Below are 17,738 nucleotides of genomic sequence, written 5' to 3' on the forward strand. Positions count from 1 at the left end.
AATTGATGCTTTTGAACTGTGGTGTTGGAGAAGACTCTTGAGAGTCCCTTGGACTGCAAGGAGATCCAACCAGTCCATTCTAAAGGAGATCAGTCCTTGGTGTTCTTTCAAAGGAATGATGCTAAAGCTGAAACTCCAGTACTTTGGCCACTTCATGCGAAGCGTTGACTCATTGGAAAAGACTCTGATGCTGGGAGGGATTGGGAGCAGGAGGAGAAGGGGATGACAGAGGATGAGATGGCTGGATGGCATCACCAACTCGATGGACATGAGTTTGTGTGGACTCCAGGAGTTGGTGATGGACAGGGAGGCCTGGCGTGCTGCGATTCATGGGGTCGCAAAGAGTCGGACACGACTGAGCAACTGAACTGAACTGAACTGAACCATCTCCTACCTTCCACAATCTCTGCCTGTAATTCTACCTTCCTTCTATTGCCTACTAGTAAATGTACATATTCATATCTAAGGCAAAGTTCCTATCCTGTGTACCAAGTTCCACTCCTCTCACATACTCAAGGGCATCACTACAACAATTGTCCTCTCTTTGCAGCATTATCAATTGTTCCTTGTCTACTAAAATTTTCCAAAATGTACAAATATATTTTAGCTGTCATCCACTGACTCAGTGGACATGAGTTTGAACAAGCTCTGGGAGTTGGTGATGGACAGGGAAGCCTGGCATGCTGGAGTCCAGGGGTTGCCAAGAGTCAGACACAACTGAGTGACTGGACTGAACATTTTAAAAAAGACTCCTTAGACTCAATTCTTCTTCCTGCCATTACCTCATTTCTTCTTTTTACCACAAAAAGCCTTGATAGAATTGTCTAAACTTGTTTTCTCCAATGTCCCTCTTCCCAGTCACTCTTTTAATTTTTAATTGTATTTATTTATTTTTGTCTTTGTCCAACCCAGTCCAGTGTTCTTGCCTGAAGAATCCCAGGGACGGGGGAGCCTGGTGGGCTGCCGTCTATGGGGCCGCACAGAGTCGGACATGACTGAAGCGATTTAGCAGCAGCAGCAGTGCTGGGTCTTCGTTTCTAGTTGCTGTGAGCGGGAACTACTCGCTTGTTACGGTGCCTGGACTTCTCACTGCGGTGGCTTCTCTTGTTGCAGAGTACAGGCCGTATGGTGCAGTGGGCTGCAGTAGTTGCGGATCTTGGGTGTGCAGGCTCAGTAGTTATGGTGCACAGACTTAGTTGCTCTGTGGTATGTGGGATCTTCCCGGACCCAGGATCAAACCTGTGTCTCCTGCAATGGCAGGTGGATTTTTGACCACTGAGCCACTAGGGAAGCCCTTCCCACTCACTCTTGAAACTCATCTCATTTGGGTTTTTGCTCCTTCTGTTCCTTCAGACCTGTTTTTTATCACAGTTAACCAATGACTTCTGTATTGCTAAATCAAGGAGCAATTTCTCATTCTCAGTTGATCACTTCCCCTATCTCAAAACACTTTCTTCCCCTGCTGTGACAAACGTATAGATTTTTTTTTAGCAAATAATCTTTCTTCTCACCGTTCCGCTGTGGGTTGAATACATTCCCCACTCCCCTCTGATGTTGGATTTACCCATGTGCCCTACTCTAGCCAATGGAGTATTAACAAACTTGATGCGATCAGTGTCCCCAGGAGCAAGCACGTTTTGGACTGGTTCTTGTACTCCAGTTATCTACCATGGGAAGATCTTTTCCCTGTGGCTACTGACTCTTCATTCTGGGCTCCAGAATTAACACACATGGAACAAACTGAAGCTAAATCTGCAACCTAAAGCAGAGCCATTCATCTAGGTCCACTGAACCTCAACCAGCCTGCTGACTTGCAGGCATTAGGTCAGGTATATTGCTATAAGCCATGGATTTTGAAGTGATTTGTTATGCAGAACTGTTGTGGCAATAGCTGACTCATACATTTGCCTGCCAGGAGACCACACTCTTCTGATTTTACTCCAGGCTGAGGACTGTTTCTTCTCACTTCTTACTGCTTAAAAGTGGGGTACCCCAGGATGAAGTTCTAAAATCTCTTCTCTAGTCCCCTTCGTGGTTCTCTTAGCCATTCTCAGACCATTATATATCATGTGAAAGCTGACTTCTCCCAAATTTATGTTGCCAGGCCAGACCTCTTTCTTGAACTCCAGATTGGTAGAAACAACTTCCTACTTGACTCTTCCACTTGGATATCTAATAGGTGTCTTAAATCAGTCCCACAAACAGTTCCTGATGTCCCCCCTCCCAACAGTCTTCTCTCAGTCCCTCTTTTCTTAGTAAATAGCAGCTCTTTCCTTCCAGCTACAAACACCCTGGAGTCAACCTCGACCTCCCCCCGTCCTTCACACTGCATGTCAGCTCCTCTGGAAATCCTTTTGATATTACCTTCAGTATATATATGTATATGTATAACTATATATATATATATATATATAGTTTTTCTGTTTTTGCCTTGTAGGATCTTAGTTCCCCAATCAGGGATTGGCCCTGGGCCCTTGGCAGTGAAAGGGTGGAGTCCTAACCACTGGACCACCAGGGAATTCCCTAGAATATATTTTAAAATTTTGATTCTCTCTAACCACTCTCAGTCAAGCCGGTCCAAGCCACCTTCCTTTCTCACCTGGATGTTGAAAGAGCCTCCTAATTACCAAATTGCCTCTACCGTTCCCAACCTGCTCCTGCCCTACTCTCAAAAGAGTTGTCTTAGTGCTCCCTCTAAAAACTTCAGTTACTTGATGTCACATATTTACTCAAAATGCTTCCCTTGACCCTTTGGCCTCATTTATTGAGGTTCAACCACTCTGGCATCCTTGCTATTCTGTGAACTTGATCATCCGATCCTCACTCCTGCCATTAGCCTCATAGTTCCCACTGTTTGGAATGTTGTTACCCAGATAGACACACAACCTTGCCACTTATCTGTTTACAATTTTGGCTCAAATGCCTCCTTCAACTGAGGACTTCCCTGGCCACTTTAACATTCCAACTCCCTGTCTCCAAAAGCCCGTATCTCTTTCCCTTCTTTATTTTTCTTGGCAGCACCGATCATAACATGACAGTTGTATTTCACTTGTTTATTTATCTGTGGTATGTCATCCCCAACTGGAATGATGCTAAGTGAGGGTAGATTCCACAAGAACAGAGAATTTTTGTTGTTGTTGTTATCTGTTGAATCTCCAGAGCCTGGAACTTAAAAGCACTGAATATATATGTTAAATGAATGAATCCACTTGATTTTTGCCTACTTGAAATTTCATAATTATACGTAGGTGTATGGATAGTGACAAACACAAAAGCAAATATTGTTAAGCAACTGTCTCTAGTTCCCAGTAGCCACGTCTATTAAATGGCATGTTTTTATGATGAAAGCAAAGTTTATCTAAACAGAAGGAGAAATCTTTAGCTTCTCTACTACTTAATAACCTATTTTAACAAAGAATTCCAGGCTTCAGGATCACAATAATCAAGAAGCAAGAATATCTAAATGATTAATAATATTATTTTATTTCCCTTGCCTTTAGTTTCGCTGAAGCTGGGATTCTCTTCAATTTGAGCTTTCATGTTTGTTGCTCACCCCCTCCCCAGTGGCTACTATGAGGGCTCTCAATATTTTGTATAAAACCTTTAAAATCTCCTGTTGATGCAGTAGGATTAGGTGGTGGAAGGCCACAACTGTACCTGAGTGAAACATGCTTCTTCTCCCTCCCCTTCCTCCTGGGTAGTCTGGACCTTAAAACCACAGCAGAAACTCACAGACCATGTTTGTGAAGTGCAGGGGGTCAGGACTGCAGCCCCTCCTGCTACTTTCCGGCTTCTAGAAGACAACTCAATTTTTGTTCTTGAGTTTTTGCCTCCACAATCATTAACTTCTTAGGATTCTTATTTTACCTTCCAGATATTGATGCCAGGATTTCCAAACACGACAGCGGTTAGGAGGATCAAGATCAGACACAAAGCAAGGCAACGCCTAACATTCATTCTCACCCCACCATTCAGGCCAACCCAGGATAAGGAGAAGTCAATGTGCTGGAGTGTGCTGGCTGCAGCAGCTGCGGTTACTAATCAGGACAAGAAAGTTAACTTGGATTATATACGATTTCCTCTTCATTGCTCTAATAGTCCCCTTCGCTCCCCAATATTTGCCGCAACTCTAGTTTTTAATAAGTAGGGGTGGGGCTGACCCGCACTGGGCCTCTCACGGCCATCGGGTCTGGTCACCATTTTAGGCAATGAATTAACCCTCCGAAAGAGCCTTTTCAGGAGCGAGAACTCCTTTTTTTTCTACCACTCCGCCGCCAGCCTCATCCTCGGCCAGGTTTCCCTCATTTCAGATTTTTCTGCAACTTAATCCTGAGTCATGCTTGACAAACAGTTTTCACATTATTTAAACCTTTATTATTTAAGCCTCGAGATGACCTCAGGTGATGACATCTGTGCTCAGAAAGAAATGTCCAGAGGTCAGAACCGATCTTGCCGAGCAACCCTCGGTCCCCGGTCCCAGCGGCGATGCGAGCGGCGGGGCGCCGAGCCAGGCGGAGGATGGGCGCCCGAGGCCGCGCGCACCTCCCAACGGGTCCTTCCCAGCGGGCAGCTCCTCCCCGCGCCCCCTCGCGGGTACCTGGCGGCCGCGGAGGGCGGGCAGGGGGCGGCGCTGCGTGGCGTCACGCGGCAGGGTGGGAGAGCGGGCAGGTGACACCCCGGCCGCCTCCGCCCCTTTCCCAGCTTAGTCGGCGGCCAAGGCAGCAGGGGCCGCTGTGAGGAGCTCCGCGTTCGCGCCGCCGCCCGCCGCCGCCCTCTGCTCGCGCGCCCAGGCGCTTCGGCTCCGCTCCTCGCGGGGTGAGTGCAGGGCTCCCAGCCGGGGGGCCGGGGCCTAACTTTTCCGGGGCGCAGAGGAGGAGAGATGGGGAGGAGAGGGAGATGACCCCAGGACGGGGGGATCGAGGGCAGCCTAGTGGAAGGAACTTGGGCGCGGCGCGCGAGGAGTGGGATCCGGGTCCGAAAGACTCGGGAGCCCGGCCAGGCCCTGCCTGGACTCTGGGGGGCGCTTCGGAAGTTGTGGCCGCGACGCCGGCGAGTGCCCAGGGTCAAAGCCCTTCCCGCCGGCGGGCGGGGCCGCGGAGCTCACCTGCGCCCTCCCTGGGAGCCCCCCAACACCCCCCCTCACCCCGCCAGCATCGCACAGGGACGGTGGTCCCCGCCGTCCCTGGGTTTTGAGCCCTCCCCTGGCTTTCCCGGGGCACTGGGCCCCGCTGTTCCAGGCGGGAGGACAAAGGTGCTTGCTGGTGGGACGGGGAGGAAGAGGGACCTCCTCGACCTTGACCGCCGAGGTCATTTTCCCAGCTCCGGGATCTGGCCTTGCTCGCCACAGCCTACCCCTACCCCGCCTGCCCGAGCCCCTGTCTTTCCGCACCTCAGGGGTGCTTTTTGTGTGTCCTCGAGGCCAGAATTAACTCGGGGAGCTGCTCTTGCTTTTTGGCTCCCTGAACTGCATCCTGTCCCGGCAGCGGCTGCTGGCTGAGGAGAGTGATGAGTACAGAGCGGTAGAACAGGTCGTGCCGGAGATGGAAATCGGAAAGCCTGTTGTTTCATCTTCCGAGGTATCGTTGGTTAGAAAATGGGCCTTCCCCCCAATCAACCAGCGCTGATTCAAACTTACCGGATGCCAAGGGAGCGTTCTTTAGAGCTCCCTGGGGAAGGCTGGGACAGGAAGGATCTGGTCTCTACCCCTGTCCAGCTTGGGGAAAACAAGTCCCACAACGACTGAAGAATAGTTTTGGCGACCAAGCCTTTTTCCTCTTACTGATCTATTCCCTCGAAAAGCTTTTTCACTTAACCCTATATTCTCAGGTTACTCTTTCTCGCTCTTACTGTTTCACCGCCTTGAAAGAGTCATCATACTTTTGATTGTCCCCAGTCTTCTTGCCCGTCACTTGACTGTTAATTCCCTTACTTTGTAGTTTTTGTTTCTACTGCTGGCTTGAAATTGTTCCCCTCTAGGTCACTGAGGATTAAAAAAAAATCCCCTCCACCCCCAGTGGCAGACATGTGTTGAATGCTTCTTGGTCTGGCACTGTTCTAAGAACTTGTATCAAATCTGTTAATTCTTACAGCAGCCCTATGGAGTAAATAAGTGAAAACATGATCCTTTTTCAGTTAAGGGAACTGAGACACAGGAACTTGCCCAAAGGCACACAAGTAGCAGGAGGAGATTCCAACTGAGATGCGAACTCAGGGGCTCTGGTCCAGGGCTGAGGCTGGTAACAACCTCTGTGGGTACCCACTCACCTAGAGTTCCTTTCTTTCTTCTCTGACTTTCCTGAAGTCCTGTGCTGTTTCATGCTTCACTGACCAGGCTCTCATTCTCTGGTTCCTTTTTTCCTTCTTGTGTAACTTTGTACTCATTTAGGTTTCCCTTTCAAAGAATTTTGTTACTTAGGTTATCACTGCTACTTACTCGCCTTAAATTCTGTGGTTTCCATGGATCTTATTCAGTTTGAGTGTAGCATCTATCAGTGCATATTGTAATACAGCAAGTCCCCTTCATATGAAGGACCTTCCCGATTGTGAACTTTCAAAGGTGCAAGTGTGCATCTGGTTCCCGCAAGAAACAATCTGCGCCGTCAACGTCAGGTGTGAATGAAATAGCAGCTTGCTCTCCATTTCCTTTTGCTGATGATACTTTTGCTGAAGTATCTCCCATCTCTTCTCCCTCCTCCAGTCAGTGACTCTTCTTGCCTGTTCACTTGATGCCAGCCCATGTATGCCAGCTGTTGTACAACTGTACACATTTTCTTTGTGTTTTTTTTTGTGTGTTTGTTTTTTATGTATTATTTGTGTGAGAAGTATTATAAACCTATTACAATATAGTACTAACTCTGTTGGACTTACAAACACTCTTGGAATAGAACTTGGTCGTTTGTAGGGGACTTACTGTATTTCATTTGGATTTGTCTTGCTTTACGCCAAAGCATTTCTAGTTAACACCAGTTATGTTAGCTTCCCTCCCCTTTATCATAGTCACCCAGGTGCAAAACTCAGAGGTTGTGTCTCAGATCACACTTTTCCCAATCTGAAACCTCTTTTCAGCTTTTACCTTGTCTCTTCCTTCTAGCCTTCCTCATTCTCACCTCTGTTCCCCTCTTCTCTTTACTAGTCTCCCTCTTCCCCACTCCTGAACATTTGTTTATCACTTATATCATTTTTTTGTTGTTGGTTAGCTTCTTTCATCAATAGTCATGGTCCATAGAAAGATTGTAAACAAAGTAAGGCTAACTTTTCAAGCCTTGCAACTAGTATCAGCTTGATAAATGGTTGCAGGATATGATACAAGATGAATTAAGGTAGCATATATTGGGTGGGTTGGATGATGATAGAAAACTTGAAAGTTTTTAAGCTGGGTTTTAGAGAATGTTAGGGAGTTTGTTTCAGTAAACATAGGGGAGCTGGCAGACAATGCGGAAGAAGAGGAGTTGGCCTCTGTCAGCTACATTGCTGAAACCCGCCTATCCCAGCTCAACATTCCACTTAGAAGTGTAATGAATAAGGACCATATCAACAGAGAATCATGAATCCTAACCTTATCCTAGCAAAATAAGATATGAAACCACAGTGAGTTACATGAAAACCCCAATTTTACTGACAAATATAACACATACATAAAAATGCAGAAAACATAAATGAAGAGATTACCACAGTAGATAATTTAGAAGTAGAATAACTGTCTTATTCTGACAGTAGATATGATAGTTGGATATTCTGAAGACAGGCTAAATGGGAATCTTTTCTCAAAACCTCTGTGTAAGGTGATGTGGGCATGGATTAATCCTGAAAGGCATTGTTGAAGAATAACTGGCTGTGCTTGGGGAGGTCTGAGGTGAGGAGAAAAGAAAACTGGAAGGTGTTAAAGTGGTGAGATTGGGGAGCCAAAAAGAGAATTTCTGCCCCCGAGCATGATTCTACCACAGTAAACATTTTGCCATTTTACCTTTGTCTCTCTCATTTTTTAAATACATATTTTCCTCTGTCATACTACATATAGAGTTTTAATATTTTATATTTTCCTTGTAATATATAGTAAGCATTTTTCTTATAATTTCTAAAACTCCTATTATTTGCATTTATCCCAATAATTATAATATGATTTCCTTAACTAATCCTCTGTTGTTGGATAGGTGTATTAGCAATAATTATAAACAACTCACATTGCAGTAATGCTTACCTTTGCAGATATGTCATTGTACAAATTAGGATTTGTTTCTTTATGCTAGGCAATGGAATGTACATAAAAGAAAGCCTCTGTCTTCAGGTAATTACTATTTGAGTTGAAGAAATAAGACTTTTTCTAATCTGTTTAATTGTTTATTCTTCTTGGTGTGCTACATGTGCAAACATCAGCTTTAGAATATGGAAGAATTTTGGAGCCTTTGTATATATAGTTGGGTAAACTCTGGGAGTTGGTGATGGACAGGGAGGCCTGGCCTGCTGCGGTTCATGGAGTCGCAAAGAGTCGGACACGACTAAGCGACTTAACTGAACTGATATGTAGTAGCATGTTAAATTGAGAACTGATCTTGAATTTCAATAAAATACATCATAAAGCAGGGAAAGAAGCATCCCATAAACAAAATTGGACTCATCCAATTTGGACTACTCACATTATGAAAAGCTGAACACCCATGCACTTTATAGGATCAGTCTTTTTTTAAAATTGAGGTTTTTAATTACTCCTAATTGATTTAGATAGGAGAAGGGGACGACAGAGGATGAGATGGTTGGACGGCATCACCAACTCAATGGACATGAGTTTGAGCAAGCTCTGGGAGTTGATGATGGACAGGGAAGCCTGGTGTGCTGCAGTCCATGGAGTCGCAAAGAGTCAGACACGACTGAGTGGCTGAATCAAACTGATTTAGATATATCAAAAGCACATGTTATTGCCTCGACAAGTAAAATTATCCTTTTATTGGTGATAAATATGTCCAAAGAGATAGATATTTCCATTATTCAGATGAACTAAGTTACCATATAACATATAACTTGTAAGACTGCCTTGTTAAAGACAAATCTGCATCCACTTGGAGAAGCAGCCACAGGCCTTGACCACCAGCAGCCCAGCTCCTTTGTTTCCTCCAATATTAAGTATAGAGTCAAACTCAGCCAAAATTTGGGAATTGCAGAAGTTCAAATTCAGTAAACATCTGAGTGTCAGGTTTGCATCAGGCAAAGTGGTTGGCAGGATGCTGAAGCTCGTCCAGGTCTGTGTGGGTTCAAGGGAGGTAAATATAGTACAGTGTGAAAAACTGCGATTAACACAAACAGAGCATGGGGGAAGCCAAACGGGAAGGCAGGCAAAACTGCCCTTCTGAGCTGAAAGAAGGAACGCTGGAAGTAGAGAGGGGCTGAGGGCTGGAAGTCAAATTCAGGCTGTGGTGCATTCAGAGAACTGGAAACACTGGAAACATCACTGCAGAGCAGGGTGTGATAGGAGGTTGCTAAGCATGCTCGGCTTACTGAAGGCTGCGTTTCACCTAGTAAAAATTTTGGATTTTATCCTACAGGCAATGGGGGTGCTTTGGAGCCCTTTAAGAAGGGAAGGGACCTGTTCAGATTTGTATTTTGAAAGCACCCCTCTGCACTTGCAACTTCATCATTCTGGAACCTCTCCCTCTCCTGTGGAGCTTTATCTCTTTTCTCTATCTGACCCTGGAAAGGACAGCTCCCTTCACTGTTTACATGAGATATCTTGATTATGCTCAGTGTACACAATAATTTGGGAACAGAAAATGAGCTTGTGCCAACTGTTTATAGAATGCACACTCTTGCTAACGATTATGAGGGGAAAAGTTTGGGCATCTTTTAGGTATCAGTCAATAGTTGCAGTCAGGCACTTTCTATGCATTTTTCTCATGAATTGTCTGCAGACAGCAAGGTCTGCACCAGAATCCTTATAGCACACATGGGTGCAGAAAAGTGAAGAAAAGTGCTCAGGTGAAGAAGCAGAAAGTGTGCTCAGTAAGGGTCCAGGGTTACAAGTGTGCAGCCAGGATTTAAACCCAAGTATAGTTACAACATTCAGGCTCTTCCGCCTTAGTATACTAACTTTGTGGGTTGATTATTTAGAGGGTGTCTCTTAAGACACTAGAGTTCTGATATCCAACACTAGTTTTGTGAGGTTCCAAGTAGCTAAGATGGTAAAAAAAAAATCTGCCTGCAATGCTGGAGACCTTAGTTCGATCCCTGGGTCGGGAAGATCCTCTGGAGAAGGGAATGGCAACCCACTCAGTATTCTTGCCTGGAGAATCCCATGAACAGAGGAGCCTGGCGGGCTACAGTCCATGGGATCATAAAGAGTCAGACAGGACTGAGCGACTAATACTTAATAATACTTAAGGACAACCATAAACATAAACCTTATTTTAGACTTTTTAGGGTCAGTTGTAGAAATATGAGAACTAGAAAAAGAGGGTTTGGCAAGTTGTCCCTCATCTAAAAACAGCCCCCCGTTCCTTTGTCTCCTTCCTTTCCATCCCAAATTGTGGGATTTTTGTCTTAATAGCACATTTATGATGTATTTGTTTGCTTATTATAGTTACATGGCATAACACAGACAGATCAGAAGGAAAGGCTGCTTGTATCTCACGGGGTCTTACCCTTAGTCTGTCCAGGGCTTCTCTGCTCAGTCCTCTTCTTACCACTTCCTGCCTTCTTCTCTAGGCAGACAGTGCTGTGCTGGATCCTACAAGCCCAAAGATGTGTGTCTGAGAAGCAAACAAATGCTGACCTCACACATTAGACCCTCTGCTTTTATCCTGCAATTCGCTGCAAGGCATATTCTTATACCTTCAGTCTTTGAAAAATTTCTTTGAAATTCTAAGAAGTGAGACTTTAACCTGAAGAAAGAAAGAAAATAGAAATCACATTCTTAGGAAACCAATGTCAAGTGACTGCTTATAGAATAACTTATTCCTGAGCAAATGTGGAATTTAAAAAGTGAAGTGTAAGAACCACAATCTCCATTGTTCAAAGGGAGGAGCAAGGGGGTAATAGATATAATATTAAACATTAAGTATAGTCAATATTTTTACAGTTAAAAAATAGAAATATATTAGGTTGAACATATTCAGTTGACATTTCTCTAGGAAAAACCACTTGGATATTGGCAGTTACATATGATTCATCCTAATATGGGGCTTCCGAGGTGAAAATAGTGGTAAAGAGCCCGCCTGCCAATGCAGGAGACATAAGAGACAGGGGTTCGATACCTGGGTCGGGAAGGTCCTGTGGAGGAGGGCATGGCAACCCACTCCAGTATTCCTGCCTGGAGAATCCCATGGACAGAGGAGCCTGGAGAGCTACAGTCCATAGCGTCACAGAGTTGGACACGACTGAAGTGACTTAGCATGCACACATCCTAATATAAAGATAATCTTCTTGACATCTAACTGGTTGACCCTATGAGCCCTTGTTCATTTCTCCGTAAAATACACCAAATGCTGCCCAGATACGATGAATATGGGCTTCGAGTAGCCTGTTTCCTGCTCCTACGACTGGGTCAGTGACTGTCTTTATTGCAAGCCTATTGATGTCAGTTACGCTTGTTATTGTGATTAGGTAATTTAAATGTGTGTAAATCTATAAAAGTACAAAAGGAAAGAGTTTTATTCCTGTGAAGAGAATGTTGTGTTCTTTGAAAAGTTTCCTTTAAAGCGAATAACTTAAAAAGTAGGCAGGAGAACTGTAAAGAATTGGAGAGATTTTGAAAGCTTGAGAGATAATATCCTAAGCTTGCTTTGCAATTTTTTTCTGTTTGTTTTCTTTTTGTTTTTTAGTTCTCAGTCCACATAGAACACTAAAAGTGAGAATTGTAGAAAATAAATTCTGACTATGGTTTATGTGAGAAAAATATTGGGCAGGAATTCTTCCTCAAGGGAAATCTTGAAACTACTTTGGAAAACTGGGAAATTAGTGCTTATTAATATGTCTTAAGGTAAAGTACATATTTATGGTATATATATAATTTTTTGATTCTTCAGTTTTTTTTTTTTGATTAATCAACCAGAACCAGTCAAAATTGCAGCAGTATTTTTATTTTAATTACAGCTGTTAGACTATAATCATTTATGCTGTTTCATAGTAGATTGTCAGAACCTTTGCCTCTGTAGGTATTTTATGCACCTCATTAATAAAAACAAGTGAAACTTTGCCATTTAGATTGTAAAAATCAGAGTACATGTAGATTTTTTTTCCTTTGCTTAGCATACCATACTAATGGTACATAGTCAACTCTACTTCTTATTTTAAATTAGGCTTTTAGTATCCATATAATATTTAAGCTTATTTTAATAATGTGAACCCATACATAGAACCTAGAGCTGGTTCCTACCTCCCTTAAATGACTTCCATAAAGATTGAAAGCAAAGATACAAAGGCTAGCGTTAGCTAGAATCAGTTAAACTTGATCAATTTCTTAGTGTTATTAAATTGGTAAGTTGAATTAGGCAAGGTATAATTTATTCTAGATTCAAATGTTTGTTATAGTGGTATGATAATTACTTTCTGAAACATTATAACAGGTTAGTGAAAAAAGACCAAACATAAAATGTGAAAAATAAAAATACATTTTCTAATAATAGTATTTATTGAACACTTGCTGTATGCCAGGCACTTTGCTAAATTCTAATGTGCCTTATCTTATTTAATCTTCACAGAAGCCCTACTAGGAGGATGGTAGTGTTTCTAGTGTATAGACAAGAAAACTGATGCATATAGAAGTTGAGTGACTTGTCCAAGATCATGTGGTTAGACACAGCATCGGAAATCAGACCCAGTTCAGTCTGAGCTCCAATGCCCACATGCCCATGCTCTTACCACTTTATAATGTAAGTACTCTTAATCGGAATTTGAAGTATAGATTTTTTTTCTTTTTGTAAGCAGTTTATTTGAGAGGTGGTCCTAGGCAGTAATAGCAGGGACAGGGGAAGGGAGGCAGCCAGTACAAAGAGTGTCAATGAAGATGGTACTACCACTGCTAGGCCTCCTTCCCACTGGGACACTTCTCAGACTCATCTGTCCAAGCGGCAAAGAAGTGAAAACTTTGTTGGGACATGTGCATGTCTTTTAAAAGACACGTTAAAGTGTTTTGCACTTGGAAAGGACCTTAGAGATCCTTTAGATCAACTTCTTCTACAGATGAGGAAACCGAGGCCCAGCAAGTACAGGTCATTTGGCCAAGGCTGTGTGTGTGTGTTAGTCAGTCATCTCCAACTCTTTGTGACCACATGGACTGTAGCCCGCCAGGCTCCTCTGTCCATGGAAGTCTCCAGGCAAGAATACTGGAATGGTTGTCATTTCTTCCTCCAGGGGATCTTTCCGATCCAGGGATGAAACCTGGGTCTGCTGCACTGCAGGCAGATTCTTTACCATCAGAGCCACCAGGGAAGTCCAGTCAAGGCCATAAGCCTGTTTAAAATGTGGGACCAGAGTCATATATGTAAAAAACTAACTTATGGTTACCATGGGGAAGAGTGGGAAGGTATAAACTGGGAGATTGGGATTGATGTATACACATTACTATATATAAAATAGATAACTAATAAGGACCTTACTGTATAGCACAGGGAACTCTGCTCAATAGTATGTAATGACCTATGTGGGAAAGAACCTTAAAATGAGTAGATACATGTATATGTATGACTAATTCGCTTTGCTGTATACCTGTAACTAATGCAACATTGTAAATCAACTACAATTTTAAAACAATTGTTTTTAATTAGGAAATGAAACAAAAATGGGGGACTAAAAATGAGTTCTCCTGATTAGAGTCTAAATGGTTTTCTGACTTGCTAATTATTTTGTCTTCATTAACCTTAACTCTGAATATGACTTCAGTACTGAATCTGGTTTTTTAAGATTTTTTTGATGTGGACCATCTTAAAATTCTTTATTGAACTTGTTATTATATTGCTTCTGTTTTATGTTTTGTTTTTTTTGGCCCAAAGGCATATGGGATCTTAGCTCCCAACCAGGAATCGTACACACATCCCCTGCATTGGGAGGCAAAGTCATAATCACCACCAGGGAAGTCCCACTACCGAATGCTTAAAGCCCCTAAATTGCCCCATCCATCCTTGTCTGTAAGTAACAGCATTAATTAGTCCTGTAGATTTTACTGTACATCATGACCCGGACAAGGATTGCGTTTCCCCTGTGTGATGAGTGGGACACACAAAGCAATGTGATGTTTCTCGTTCTAAGGCCCATGAATTATAGAACCTAACCCTGAACCATGATTGAAAGTGTAAAAGAAGAAAAATGCATTATCTTAGCCAACACAGCTAAACCATCTGGCCCAGCCCATGCTAGCTCATCTAACAGCCGCCTAACACTCATTCTCTGTCCTTAGCCACAGTTCATCACCTTTAGGTGACTGCCTGAGAATCTCATGGCAGTAGCATCTGTGGGACTGGATGGGGTGAGGTCAGAGGAGAGTTGGTGCCCACTGCTTTTCTGGGCACCCCCTAAAAAATCTGTCAACCTGTAATCTTTCACTATTTCATCAGTAGACAGAGCAAGGATGGGTTGTTAACCATTTCCTTACTACCAAACAAGTAGGTGCTGCTGTTTTTCCTCCTTGTCCTTCTTTGCTTGTACATGCCATGAAAGAAATTCTTTGCATGCATAATCTTAGTTCTTAGTGTAACCCTGAGTGATGTGTATCTCAACTCAATTTTAGAGACAAAAATTTGAGACTCCAAGAAATTTAGGTGATTTCTGCTAAGGTCACTGCAGGGTGAGTGGCAGACCTGCATCTGTGCTTAGTAACCCAGTCATGTCCGACTCTTTGATCCCGTGGACTATAGCCCACCAGGCTCCTCTGTCCATGGGGATTTTCCAGGCAAGAATACTGCAGTGGGTTGCCATGCCCTCCTCCAGGGGATCTTCCCAACCCAGGGATCAAACCCAGGTCTCTTGCATTGTAGGCGGATTCTTTACCACCTGAGCCACCAGGGAAGCCTGGACCTGGGTCTAGAATGCAGATATTCTGATTACATAGCCTGCCATTTATTCTGTGTGACCTTAGAATCTATTTCTTCCTCTTTAGTAAAGAATCATGGAGGATGGCAGATAATGTGCTTATGAAATAGGACAAAGTTTGTACGTGATAATATATAATTTACATTCCACATTAAAAAGAATATTTGAAATGCTCACAATACATATATTATGATTCAAGCACAGAAGGGGGAAATCTAGGTGATAGAATTATGATAATGGAACACTAAATTTTAACTACTAGCTGGGAGTAGATGAAAGAATAAGATGGTATTACCACAACTCTACTGGTTTGGTTTTTTAAAATGAAAGATCAGTTTTTAAGGTAATTTTTTCCTCCTAGAAATGAATTATAGGAGGAATTTATTTATCAAGTAGGTTCTCTTTTTTTTTCAAGTAGGTTCTTATGAAAAGCATCTTGAATCACTTCATGTAAATATAATGCTTTCAATAATAGTTTTGGTAAAGATGGGAAAATATTCTTTAATTAATATTGGTTCTTTATTTAAAGTTTATTTCCTTTTGGCCCAGCCATGTGGCGTGCGGCGTCTTAGTTCCCGATCAGGGATCAAACCTGTGCCCCCAGCAGTGGAAGCATAGAATCTTAACCACTAGACCACTAGGAAAGTCCCATATATTAATATTGGCTCTTGATAACTAATTTATTGTGGACAATAATGAAGGTAAACTCTGAAGCATCTCTTCAGGTAAACTTTGAAGCATCTCTTCAAAGGCGTCAGGGTTAGGCTAATAAAGTTTTATTGTTCAGTTGCTAAGTCATGTCCAACTCTCTGCAGCCCCATGGACTGTAGCACACAGTGTTTCCCTGTCCTTCACCATCTCCCTGAGTTTGTTCAAACTCATGTCCATTGAGTTGCATGATGCCATCCAACCATCTCATCCTCTGTTGTCCTCTTCTCCTCCCTCCTTCAGTTTTCCCCAACATCAGGGTCTTTTCCAGTGAGTCAGTTCTTCCCATCAGATGGCCAAAATATTGGAGCTTCAGCATCAGTCCTTCCAATGAATATTCAGGATTGATTTCCTTTACATTGACTGGTTTGATCTCTCTGCAGTCCAAGGAACTTTGAAGAATGTTCTCCAGGACCACAGTTCGAAAGCATCAGTTCTTTGACGCTCAGCCTTCTTTATGGTCCAACTCTCACATCTGTACATGGCTACTGGAAAAACCATAGCTTTGACTATACGGACCTTTGTCAGCAAAGTGATGTCTTGACTTTTTAATACTTTGTCTAGGTTCGCCATAGCTTTCCTTCCAAGGAGCAATCATCTTTTAATTTCATGGCTGCAGCCACCATCTGCAGTGATTTTGGAGCTCAAGAAAATAAAATCTGTCACTGTTTCCATTGTTTCCCCATTTATATGCCATAAAGTGGTGAGACTGGATGCCATGATCTTAGTTTTTTGACTGTTGAGTTTTAAGCCAGCTTTTTCACTCTTCTCTTTCACCTTCATCAAGAGACTCTTTAGTTTCTCTTTGCTTTCTGCCATTAGGGTGGTATCATTTGCATATCTAAGGTTTTCTCTTGGCAATCTTAGTTGTGATCCACACAGTCGAAGGCTTTCGCATAGTCAATGAAACAGAAGTAGATTTTTTTTGAAATTCTCTTGCTTTCTATCATCCAGTGGATGTTGGCAATTTGACCTCTGGTTCCTCTACCCTTTCTAAATCCAGCTTGTACAAGTGAAATTTCTCAGTTCATGTACTGCTGAAGCCTAGCTGGAAGGATTTTGAGCTTTACCTTGCTAGCATGTGAAATGAACGCAGTTGTATGGTAGTTTGAACATTCTTGTAGACTTCCCTGGTGACTCAGATGGTAAAGAATCTGCCTGCAGTGCAGGAGACCCAGGTTCAATCCTTGGGTCGGGAAGATCTCCTGGAGAAAGGAATGGCTACCCACTCCAGTGTTCTTGCCTGGGAAATCCCATGGACAGAGGAGACTGGTGGGCTACAGTCCTTGTGCTTCAGGCTATAGTCCAGGTGTCAGACACAACTGAGTGACTAACACTTTCACATCTGAACATTCTTTGATATTGCCCTTCTCTGGGATTGGGATGAAAACTGACCTTTTCCAGTCCTTTGGCCACTGCTGAGTTTTCCAATTTGCTAGCATATTGAGTGCAGCACTCTAACAGTATCATCTTTTAGGATTTTCAATAGCTCAGCTGAAATTCCATTACCTCTACTAGCTTTGTTCAGAGCAATGCTTCCTAAGGCCCACTTGACTTCCCACTCTAGTATGTCTGGCTCTAGGTGAGTGACCACACCATTGTGGTTATCCCAGTTATTAAGACCATTTTTGTGCAGTTCTTCTGTGTATTCTTGCCTCTTCTTCTTAGTATCTTTTGCTTCAGTTAGATCCTTACAGTTTCTGTCCTTTTAACCATTCAACATCACAATAATCCAAGTCTATGCCCCAACCACAAATACTGAAGAAGCTGAAGTTGAATGGTTCTATGAAGACCTATAAGACCTTCTAGAACTAACACCAAAAAAGGTGTCCTTTTCATCATAGAGAATTGGAATGCAAAAGTAGGAAGTCAAGAGATACCTGGAGTACTAGGCACATTTGACCTTGGAGGACAAAATGAAGCAGGGCAAAGGCTAACAGAGCTTTGCCAAGAGAATGCACTGGTCATAGCAAACACTCTCTTCCAACAACACAGGAGTTGACTTTACACACAGACAT

At 43.0% G+C, this 17,738-nt stretch overlaps 1 protein-coding gene across 1 annotated transcript in view; it reads left to right on the forward strand.

Annotated features, from left to right (window-relative positions):
• The first annotated feature begins 4,655 nt into the window (after nucleotides 1-4,655).
• ELOVL7 (ELOVL fatty acid elongase 7) overlaps nucleotides 4,656-17,738 on the forward strand; it is a 77,076-nt gene continuing 63,993 nt past the window's right edge. The window contains exon 1 of the mRNA XM_061393465.1: nucleotides 4,656-4,815. The gene's annotated coding sequence lies outside the window, so the exon portion shown is untranslated. The remainder of the gene's footprint in view (nucleotides 4,816-17,738) is intronic.

Source organism: Bos javanicus, chromosome 20 (genome assembly GCF_032452875.1).
Source record: "Bos javanicus breed banteng chromosome 20, ARS-OSU_banteng_1.0, whole genome shotgun sequence".
NCBI lineage: Eukaryota > Metazoa > Chordata > Mammalia > Artiodactyla > Bovidae > Bos > Bos javanicus.